The sequence below is a fragment of the Triticum urartu genome, chromosome 5A (assembly GCF_056163025.1).
Source record: "Triticum urartu cultivar PI428250 chromosome 5A, HENAU_Tu73, whole genome shotgun sequence".
Taxonomy (NCBI): Eukaryota; Viridiplantae; Streptophyta; class Magnoliopsida; order Poales; family Poaceae; genus Triticum; species Triticum urartu.
The window spans coordinates 505,082,108-505,092,067 of record NC_141877.1 but is presented as its reverse complement, the minus strand read 5'-3'; the positions used below and the strand labels follow the sequence as shown (position 1 = coordinate 505,092,067).

The 9,960-nt window shown below is 43.2% G+C and overlaps 1 pseudogene; it reads left to right on the top strand.

Annotated features, from left to right (window-relative positions):
* Positions 1-1,769: 1,769 nt before the first annotated feature.
* LOC125556430 (ethylene-response factor C3 pseudogene) lies at positions 1,770-2,811 on the top strand (annotated as a pseudogene).
* The last annotated feature ends 7,149 nt before the right edge of the window (positions 2,812-9,960 follow it).

Sequence of the window (9,960 nt, the reverse complement as noted above, 5' to 3'; positions counted from 1 at the left end):
AGTGTTTGTAAGTGATACTGGGTCTAATAGCTAGCTCAATCGTGCCCGCCCCCTTAATTGGAAATAAAATAGAACGAGATATACTCATAATGACCGCTAGATTCTCTCTCTCTCTCTCATGGAAGTCCTTGTTTAAAAAGGAAGCTTTTGATCTATTCGTATTCAATCATGACAGACAACAAATACCAGAAATAATAGAAAATTAAATCCAAATCCGTAGATCCCTAGCAAAGACTAAAAATACTGAAGCAAGGCAAAGACGTGCCGCCAGACAAAATTTGTTATAATAGACAATCAACAAGTCGTCGTACTAAGGTCACATAGGACTATCACACTAGAACAACAACCACCGTCAATGAAAGTTTTTATTAATTTCTTTGTCATCTATGAAGAGTATATATATATAGAACTATGCACGAAAGGGTTCGGCTTCTTTTTGCATTTGTATGTCGAAGACGCGTACAGCCAAATATAAGCTGCTGGATATCATTGTAGCTGCAAATTGTTTAGTGATTCCCAATGCAAGAGTTAAGATTAAGAAGATAACGCCAGTTGTGTTACTTTATCAGCTGGCGACCACTACCTGCTAGGAATCGTACGAGAAAGAGTGTATAGAAAGCGTCGTTGCTAGGAATCGTACGAGAAAGAATTATAAATAGAAAGCGTAAACTATGTGAGCCTATGTACCGGTTCATTGTATGTACAGCTACTATTAATGTAAGCTTGGTTTGTTGATATATGAGGCGACACGGAAACTTGTTTATCTCTGTCGTCTCTGTCTGCATCCCATGGGCTCATGCATGAAAGATGCAGCAGCAGTAATGATAGATCCAAGTGTGTGCTTGCATCAATGGACGAGACTTGCCTGCTCCCCATTTGTGCGCCCATACGTGCTCCCGCATACGTGGTTTGATTTGATTGGAACAAAATAAAATCCGACCCCACCCACTTAAAATCAGGGGAAGAGATGATTAAATTAGAAAAGAAAAAGAAAAAATGACAGCCGTAGGATGAGATGGAAGCACGAATGAAAGCATGAAAGGGGAGTAGGTAAAGCCGGATCCTGCACCAATGGCTTCGCCGTTCGCCAATCTGGACGGGTTTTCTTTTCAAATCACCTTTTAATTTTCATCTACTCCATGCATATTACTCCATGCATATGTGCACATGCATGACGCCGTACGTTCGGCGTAGATGCATGCACCCTCCATATGCGCCTCATGTGCTAGCTTCAGGAGCCAGCCTGCTAATTTGGGTTAGATTGCACACTACTTACGTATGTACGTATACCTACTGTGTATACATCGTATTAGGAAAAAATACTGACTTGATGACGCCCGGGTGCGTTGTCGTATCCAGCCGCCCTACGTCATTCGCATCTGTGCAATCCTATTCGTCCATACTACTACTATAGAATATACTCCTTCCGTTCCTAAATATTTATCTTTCTAGATATTTCAAATGACTACTACATACGGATGTATGTAGATATATTTTAGAGTGTAGATTTACTTATTTTGCTTCGTATGTAGTCATTTGTTGAAATGCCTAGAAAGACAAGTATTTAGGAACGGAGGGAGTAGATCGGTCCTGCATGCAATGCGAGGCCCGTGTAGCTGTAGCTGATGGATGGACAAGTTGATCTATAGATTACAGTTGTGTCATTACAAGTCAAAGCTTGTCTGCCCCGTGTAGCTGCGTTTGTTCGCTGAACGCTGGGTATATGTAGAGAGATATACGGATTGTCTCGTAGACTCGACGTATATGCTGCTGGTCTTAACTCTGGATTATCTCCGCCTCGTCCACAAGGCTTAGATTTAGCTTAATTATACATGGAGCTACCTACAGGTGAACACTCCTACCACCACGGCTACTCTATTTCTTTCTCCTCCGGCACACCACAGTACACACATCATCAGCGTGCGCAAGCTCGAGCTCGTGCTGACATGGAGGTCGACCACCAGCGGTTGTCGTTCCTCATGGAAGCTACCTCCATCACCAGCAAGGACGACGGCTCACCTCCCGCCTCTGCAGGAGACGCGGCCGGCGACCACAGTGGAGGCAGCGAGTTCATGGCGACTCCTGTCGCGTGGCCGCCGCTGGGACTCCAGGGGTGCTCCAGTGGTTCATGCAGTGCGCCGGACTCGCCGTTCATCGGGGTGCGGAAGCGGCCGTGGGGCAAGTACGCCGCCGAGATCCGGGACTCCACCCGCAACGGCGCCCGTGTTTGGCTTGGCACGTTCGACACTCCGCATGCCGCCGCGCTCGCCTACGACCAGGCCGCTTTCTCCGTGCGCGGCCCGGCCGCCGTGCTCAACTTCCCGGTCAAGCTTGTGCAGGAGTCGCTGCGCGCGCTCGGCATCGGCGGGGCCGCCGCCGCGGGGGACTCGCCTGCGCTCGCGCTGAAGCGCCGCCACTGCATCCGGAAGAGAAATCCCAAGAACAAGAGGAGGACGGGCACGGCGACGGCGGCAGCGGGGGCCGATGCTGCATCGTCATTGTCAGCGTGCGTGCTGGAGCTGGAGGACCTTGGAGCCGACTACCTCGAGGAGCTGCTCACCATGTCGGATCTGTGAGCCACCGCTCCGCTCATGCATCCTATATATGTATATATGATGACTTGATGTGTCCGTCATGGTGAACCGAACCGAGAGCTCCTGCCATTTCTTTCCGTGAGAGCGACGCCGTGTTATGCAGAGGTAGCGGCGAGCTATCGCATCCGTTTTACATTGCTGGCTTGCTGCCGTGCCCACCATCACTTCCATTCCATGTTTGTAAATGGCATGCAACATTCTCTAAGGTATCAACGAAGCCGAGCCCAAGTAGGGCGCTAGCCTAGTCCGACTTTGAATTAACAAAGATATCAACCGGCCAGGATACAACTGCAGCATGCAACCAAGTAGAACAACAGAACGCGGCAAGATAGAGAGGCGTTGGAAAACAGCTAACTAAGCCTCGGACACTTCACGCATGAAGAATATAAAAAAGAACACATAGATGAAGAAGTCGAGGTCCTCCACCGCGACTAAACATGAACGGAAGCAATGTCGGCTCTGAAGACGGAATGAAGATGCACCTACATGGCCTGCCATCACCAGACACTAAAGACCTCGGTACGACACATCCATCCAACTTCTTCTCCGAAGGTGGACACAACCTCCTCGCCTGGATCGCAAGACGTCGCACCGTCGAAGAACGAAAAGTTCCACATGAACATCGATGGAAGCCATCGGATAGTCCCAAAGAGCAGATCAGAGCACCCAAATTTGCCGAAGAGGCTCACCCAAAGTAGAGTGCCCTACACGGCCCACTGCCAGAACACGCCGAAGGAAAAGAGCTCAGGCTTGGATGAAGAAGGACATGCCATCGGCTGCTGCCAACGAACCCACACATTGCCCACTGCTACTTATATAGTTCATCGGGATTTCCATGAAGGGGAAGGATGATGTAGCACAATAGCGAAGTATTTCCTTCAGTTAAAAATCATGGTTTATCGAATCAATAGGAGCCTTCACGAGAAACAGATAAACGGTACCTACACACACAAAGCAAATACTTGTACCCAACGAAGGCAAGGGGGTTGTCAATTCCCTCGTTCTTGCCTGTTACAAGGATTAAATCTGGTAGTGATAGATGGATAATATAAAAATAAAATAAAAGATAATAAATTGCAGCAATGTATTTTTAAGGTTTTAGTAAAATAAAGTGAATTGGAACCCGGGGGCCATAACATCACTAGAGGCATCTCTCCCATAAGCATAATAACAAGGTGGGTAGACAAATTACTGTTGGCAATTGATAGAAAACACATAGTAATGATGATATTTATGACATGATCAATATATAGACATTACGTCTGTGACAAGTAGACCGGCATCCATCTGCATCTACTGTCATTACTCCATTTCGAGAGCGCTTCTATGCTTGCCTCTCTAGATATTAAGTTCAATAACAAACACAGTAATGATTTAACCATGAGACATAATGTAGACAAAATAAGACCAATCAATATGATCCAACCCCATCATTTTACCCTTAGTAGCAAGAATACAAATACGTGCCTCACTACCCCTTCCGTCACTAGGTGAGGACACCGCAAGACTGAACCTACTACTATGCACCACTTCCACTGAAGATCTAATCTTCAACTTGCCCAAAGAAAACTCATAGATCGAAAAGCATTACGTAGCTATAAACGATCACACATAATAAAGTTTAGAGAAGAATTAATTACTTTCAATGAATATCCATATCATAAACCCACAATTCATCGGATCCCAACAAATACACCACAAAAAGGGATTACATCATATCGATCTCCGAAGAGAACATGTATTGGAGATCAGAGAGAGAGAGAGAGATCTAGCTACTACGACGGACCCCTAGGTCCTGTGAGGAACTACTCACGTATCATCGAAGAGGCAGTAAGGTTGGCCTAGAGTCCCTCCATGAACGATCCCCCCCCATGTAGAGTATCGAAAAAGGCCTCCAGATGGGATCACGGAAGAACAGACTTGCGGCAGCGGAATAATTGTTTCGGATCTCACTATGAGGGTTTATGAATATATGTGAATTTATAGGTCAAGAATTAGGTCAATCGGAGCTAAGGGGGGCCACAAGGGGGCAGGGCGCACGGCGCGCCCCTGCCTTGTCGCCTCCTCGTCTGGCTTCTGGACTTCTCACGGAGCTACCTGTGTCTCTTTTGGTCCAGAAAAAATCATCAAAAAGTTCCATTGTGTTTGGACTCCATTTGGTATGGATTTTTTTGTTATAAAATTACAAATAGAAAACAACTGGCACTAGGAACTAAGTTAATAGGTTAGTTCCCAAAAGTGATATAAAATGACATATAAAGCATACGAGATTAATAATATAATAGCATGAAACAATAAAAAATTATAGATATGTTGAAGACGTATTAGCATCCCAAAACTTAATTCCTACTCGTCCTCGAGTAGGTAAATGATAAAAACTGAATTTGTGACATTGAATGCTACCTGACATGTTTCATCATGTGATTTTCTACGGTATGAATATTGGAGAAACGATGATCTAATTGATATCAACATAATAATATGCATGAATACTAGAAAAATTGTAATTTGATATATTTGAAAGAATACAGTTAATCATACGGACGGCGCTGTGCAGAGTGAGGATTGTCGCACATGCGTCACTAGGATAAATCAAGGGTTATGCAGACAATCCAACGGATAATGTTATCAGTCTCACCATGGGCACCAGTTTGGACCAATTGAGTGAAGCCCATGGTTTGTACAGCATTTTCAGGTGAGTGGAAGACGAGAGCAAGCTGAGGATGATATATGGAAGTCTTTGCTGAGTTAGAATCGAAGGGTGGGCAGCTTTAAGAGCATTACTAGTAGAATCCTCAAACCCTCAAACCCTCACTAGCGTTTTAAGGGTCCAAAAATGATCTTTTTTGTGCACAGCGCGCCCCTGCCTTGTCGCCTCCTCGTCTGGCTTCTGGACTTCTCATGGAGCTTCCTGTGTCTCTTTTGGTCCAAAAAAAATCGTCAAAAAGTTTCATTGTGTTTGGACTCCATTTGGTATGGATTTTTTGTAAAAAAAATACAAACAGAAAACAACTGGCACTAGGAACTAAGTTAATAGGTTAGTTCCCAAAAATGATATAAAATGGCATATAAAGCATACAAGATTAATAATATAATAGCATGAAACAATCAAAAATTATAGATACGTTGAAGACGTATCAGCATCCCAAAACTTAATTCCTACTCGTCCTCGAGTAGGTAAATGATAAAAACTGAAATTTTGATGTTGAATGCTACCTGATATGTTTCATCATGTGATTTTCTACGGTATGAATATTTGAGAAACGATGATCTAATTGATATCTACATAATAATATGCATGAATACTAGAAAAAATCGCAATTTGATATATTTGAAAGAATACAGTTAATCATACGGACGACGTTGTGTAGAGTGAGGATTGTCGCACATGCGTCACTAGGATAAATCAGTCAGGGCAGGGGTTATGCAGACAATCCAACGGATAATGTTATCAGTCTCACCATGGGCACCAGTTTGGACCAATTGAGCGAAGCCCATGGTTTGTACAGCATTTTCGGGTGAGTGGAAGCCGAGAGCAAGCTGAGGATGATATATGGAAGTCTTTGCTGAGTTAGAATCGAAGGGTGGGCAGCTTTAACTAGCGTGTCCCAAGCTGACACTGAAAGCCGGATGCGTACATGCATCACGATACAAGCGGGGAGTCCGGGCGCCGCCGTGCCATTGGCGGCGAAGACGTTCCGCATGGTGAGCGACCGGGGCACCTCGTGTGCCGGGGAGGCACGAGCAACACGTTCCTCGTCCTCGACCCCGCCGCCTTCTCCAACTTTCTATACAGATTTATGCATGCCTCCTCTGTGCCAGCCAGTGGCTAGCTCTCAAGTGCGGCTAAGTGGTTGTGCTTATTCCTGCTCCCCATTGCTGATCAATCTCAGGGTTTTCCCAAGTTTTTCTTTTCGAGGATAGGGTTTTCCCAATTCAAGGTTGGCCCGGAGACGTGGCATGTGGGAGTTGGCGCACGAGTGTTCGTGCGCGCCCAGGTGAAACTGCCGCCGCTGATCGTCGCGCAAGAAGAAGAGGGAGCTGTGCGAGGAACGATCCAGGCGGTGGTGCAGAGGCTACCTACTCAGTTGAAACGGTTAGCTACCAGTACCAGCAGTAAAAGCTATCGCGCATTTTCATTTAGAGTAAATTATACCACCGGTGCTTGAACTTGGCGCGAAAAATCACTTTAGTACTAAAACTTGTGGTGTACATTGAATCGGTGCAACAACTTGGCTCCCTTGTGCAAATACGATGCAAAATGCAATTGAATACGCCCACAAGACTGACTAGGCGTGACAGGGTGACATGGGTCCATTGTCAGGATGCAAGATGCACGGCGTGTGCCCTGTTAATTTGCGAAAATACCCTTGGAAATTTTTTCCACAAGAAAGCCCCAGCGAGCTGGGTCCCCCAGTCAGTAGTACAAAATGTAAATAATCACAAAAATTAGGCCTGCTATGTCTAAACATGAGAACTGCAGCGTGCTCACTGAAGGTACTAGCCACTGCAGCCCCAACATTTTCCTCGGACATATTGGATAGCTAGCCTAAATATCTTATAACAATGACGCTCACTGGGCATGGACTGCAGTTAGTGCGGCTTATTTGTACGTGGTAATTGTTTTCAAGATATTTGCAAAATACATGTAGTAAGTAATAAAATAATGTTCAAATATTACTATGCTATAAATATTATACACAAAAAATTATGGTTAGTAAATAAAAGCATTCAAAATCTTTAATGAATACGAACATTTTTGTACACTCGTGGCTCATATTTAAATTATACAAAATATTGAATACAAACATCTACTAAATATTTATGACCATCAACTTCTGAATAATTCACGTGTGACCTATATTATTATGTTACATAACTTACGCATTAACACTATTGAATATTCATATCAACATTTTATTTTCTAAATTATGAATATTTTTTATTATACAAACATTATTTTAAATGACATACCTATGAGTTATAAAATTATGCGCCACTCTTCGGATGCCTTCTTCGGAGTATCGGACAGGTATCCTGTCTCGGCTATGCGCCATACCTCGGCGCCACCCACCTCGAATATTGATCCCTTTTGGGAGCGAGGGATGAGGCAGAAAAGCTTCCTCCATAGCTCGAAATGGGCACTACAAGAAATATGTCAACTTATGACCTTCTGTCAGTGACCCTCGAAGAATTGGTCATAAATTTATGACCATTTTAGAAGAATTGGTCAAAAGCTGTCCAGGGGGCTCCAAACCCTAAACCATTGCGACCATTTTGGTCAAAAAGGTCGTAATTTCCTTACACGAAATGGTCACAAAGCAAACAGTGCTAGTCCGTTGCCTTATTTCTAGTTGTTAATGACCAATATAGATGGTCATAGCCTTGTAGATTGTGGTGGGTTATGATGACTAGGCGCCATCTCATCAGTTTTGCCTATGTGTCATGTCCATGTGGCAGTTTTTGCCCTAGGTTGTGAAGCAACCTATATTTCTATCATTCCCAAAATTACCAAAAAAATCTCATAAATTCTTTGGGGCATATCTTCATCAAATATGTTAAAATCCTTCCTTGCCTAGTTCAAAACTAATTCGACAATATTCATTTTCCTGTTCACAACAACACTTTATGAAGGAAGTGCTATTTATATATTCTTGATTGCCCTCGGAATTTTTGGGCACTCTTTCCTATCCAAATTATTACCGCATGACAAAATTCAGCTCCATTTGCCTAGCAAATCTTCCTCGGCAAATTTCCAAAGTTTTTGTCCACCTAGAAGCATTGTGAAGGAAGTACCTTTTTTATATCTCTAAATGACATGAAATTTATACAGTTCCTTCATATGCCCAAATTATCAACCTCCTCCAAATTGCAGCTCAGTCAAATCATCTATGTGAGCCCAGGTTCAATTTATATTTTATGGCCAAATTGGCACGTTGCAAAGCAAGTGTTATATAGACCCCTCCTATTACCCTCAAACTTTTCGGGCACTCTTACATACCCAAATCATTGCCACATGATAATATTCAGCTCAATTTTCCTAGTAAATCTTTCTCAGGAAATTTCCAAAGTTTCTACCTCGAGAGAAGCTTTGTGAAGTAAGTACTAGCTAGGCTTACCCAAATGATCTGAAAATTTACCAGCGCATGACCATACCTAAGTAACTTACCTACACCAATTTTGAGATCATTTCATTCATCCAATCTCTCTCACTAGTTTTCCCAAGTTTCTGTCCATAGAAGAGCATTGTGAAGGAAGTACTTCTTTGGCATGTCCAAATGGTATCAATTTTCTACAATGCTTTCCTATGCCCAAATAACCATCCTCCATAAAATTTCAGCTCACTCCATTCATTATTTTGAGCCCAGCTTCAACATTCATATTTTTGTCCAGCGTGGTACTTTGCAAAGCAAGTACCACCTAGGATCCTCCTTTTGAGCTAAAAATTTGTGAAGACATTCTCCTTAGTAGATGATCATCCTCAGCCAAAACTCACGCCCATTGGCCATGTGCATTTCCCATACCGCTAATCAAACACTTGGCTGCTAATTCATGTTTGAGCATCGATCGGTCTCCTCGTGAGAATCTTATGTTGTAATTTTCTTCCTAGCACCAACCTGGGGAGTGCCTAACCCACTAGACATGCCTAGGCCGCCCAGAACACATGACAACATTACGGTCATGCGGTGACCACGCGACGGGCATGCGAGTTTACGCGCTCTAGAGTTGGGGCCCTCGGCCACTGCCCAAACCTCGACGTATCGCCAACAAACCATGTATTTATGATTAAATAGGTCCTTATGTAACTAGAAATGATTTTTGGAAAAAATAAATAGCAAACTATGAGGCAGCTACAGTTCAAATTTGCCCCGCTTCCAACTGAATCGGCGGAAATTTGTCTTTTTCACGAGAGGTGGATCAAAAAAATTTACACCCAACCATTTTGTCAATTGTGCATTAAATATGGCCTAGTATTTTATAAAAATGATTTGGTCCAATTTTGCAACAATTATTTGGTAGTTCCTTCACAAAAAAACCTCCTTTCGGGCACTCGAAAAATGGAAAATGTATTTTTCGTGCAAAGAAAATGAAAACTCCCTTAGGCAACATTGTTTGGAATTCCAATATGCACCCTTGTGCACAATATGAGATCATTTGAACAAACTATGCCAAGAATGTGGCCATAAGATTGATTATTTGGCTTGAAAGCCATTGATCTCCACACGTGATAGCTCGTTTCTGAGAACACTTTTTTAAAATAATTACCGTATTACAAGTTTATTATTTTTTCTAGGAACTTGGCCACATATAATGACACAATGCGAAGGTTTCCCAATTTTTTGATTTTGTTTTGAATTTTTTATGC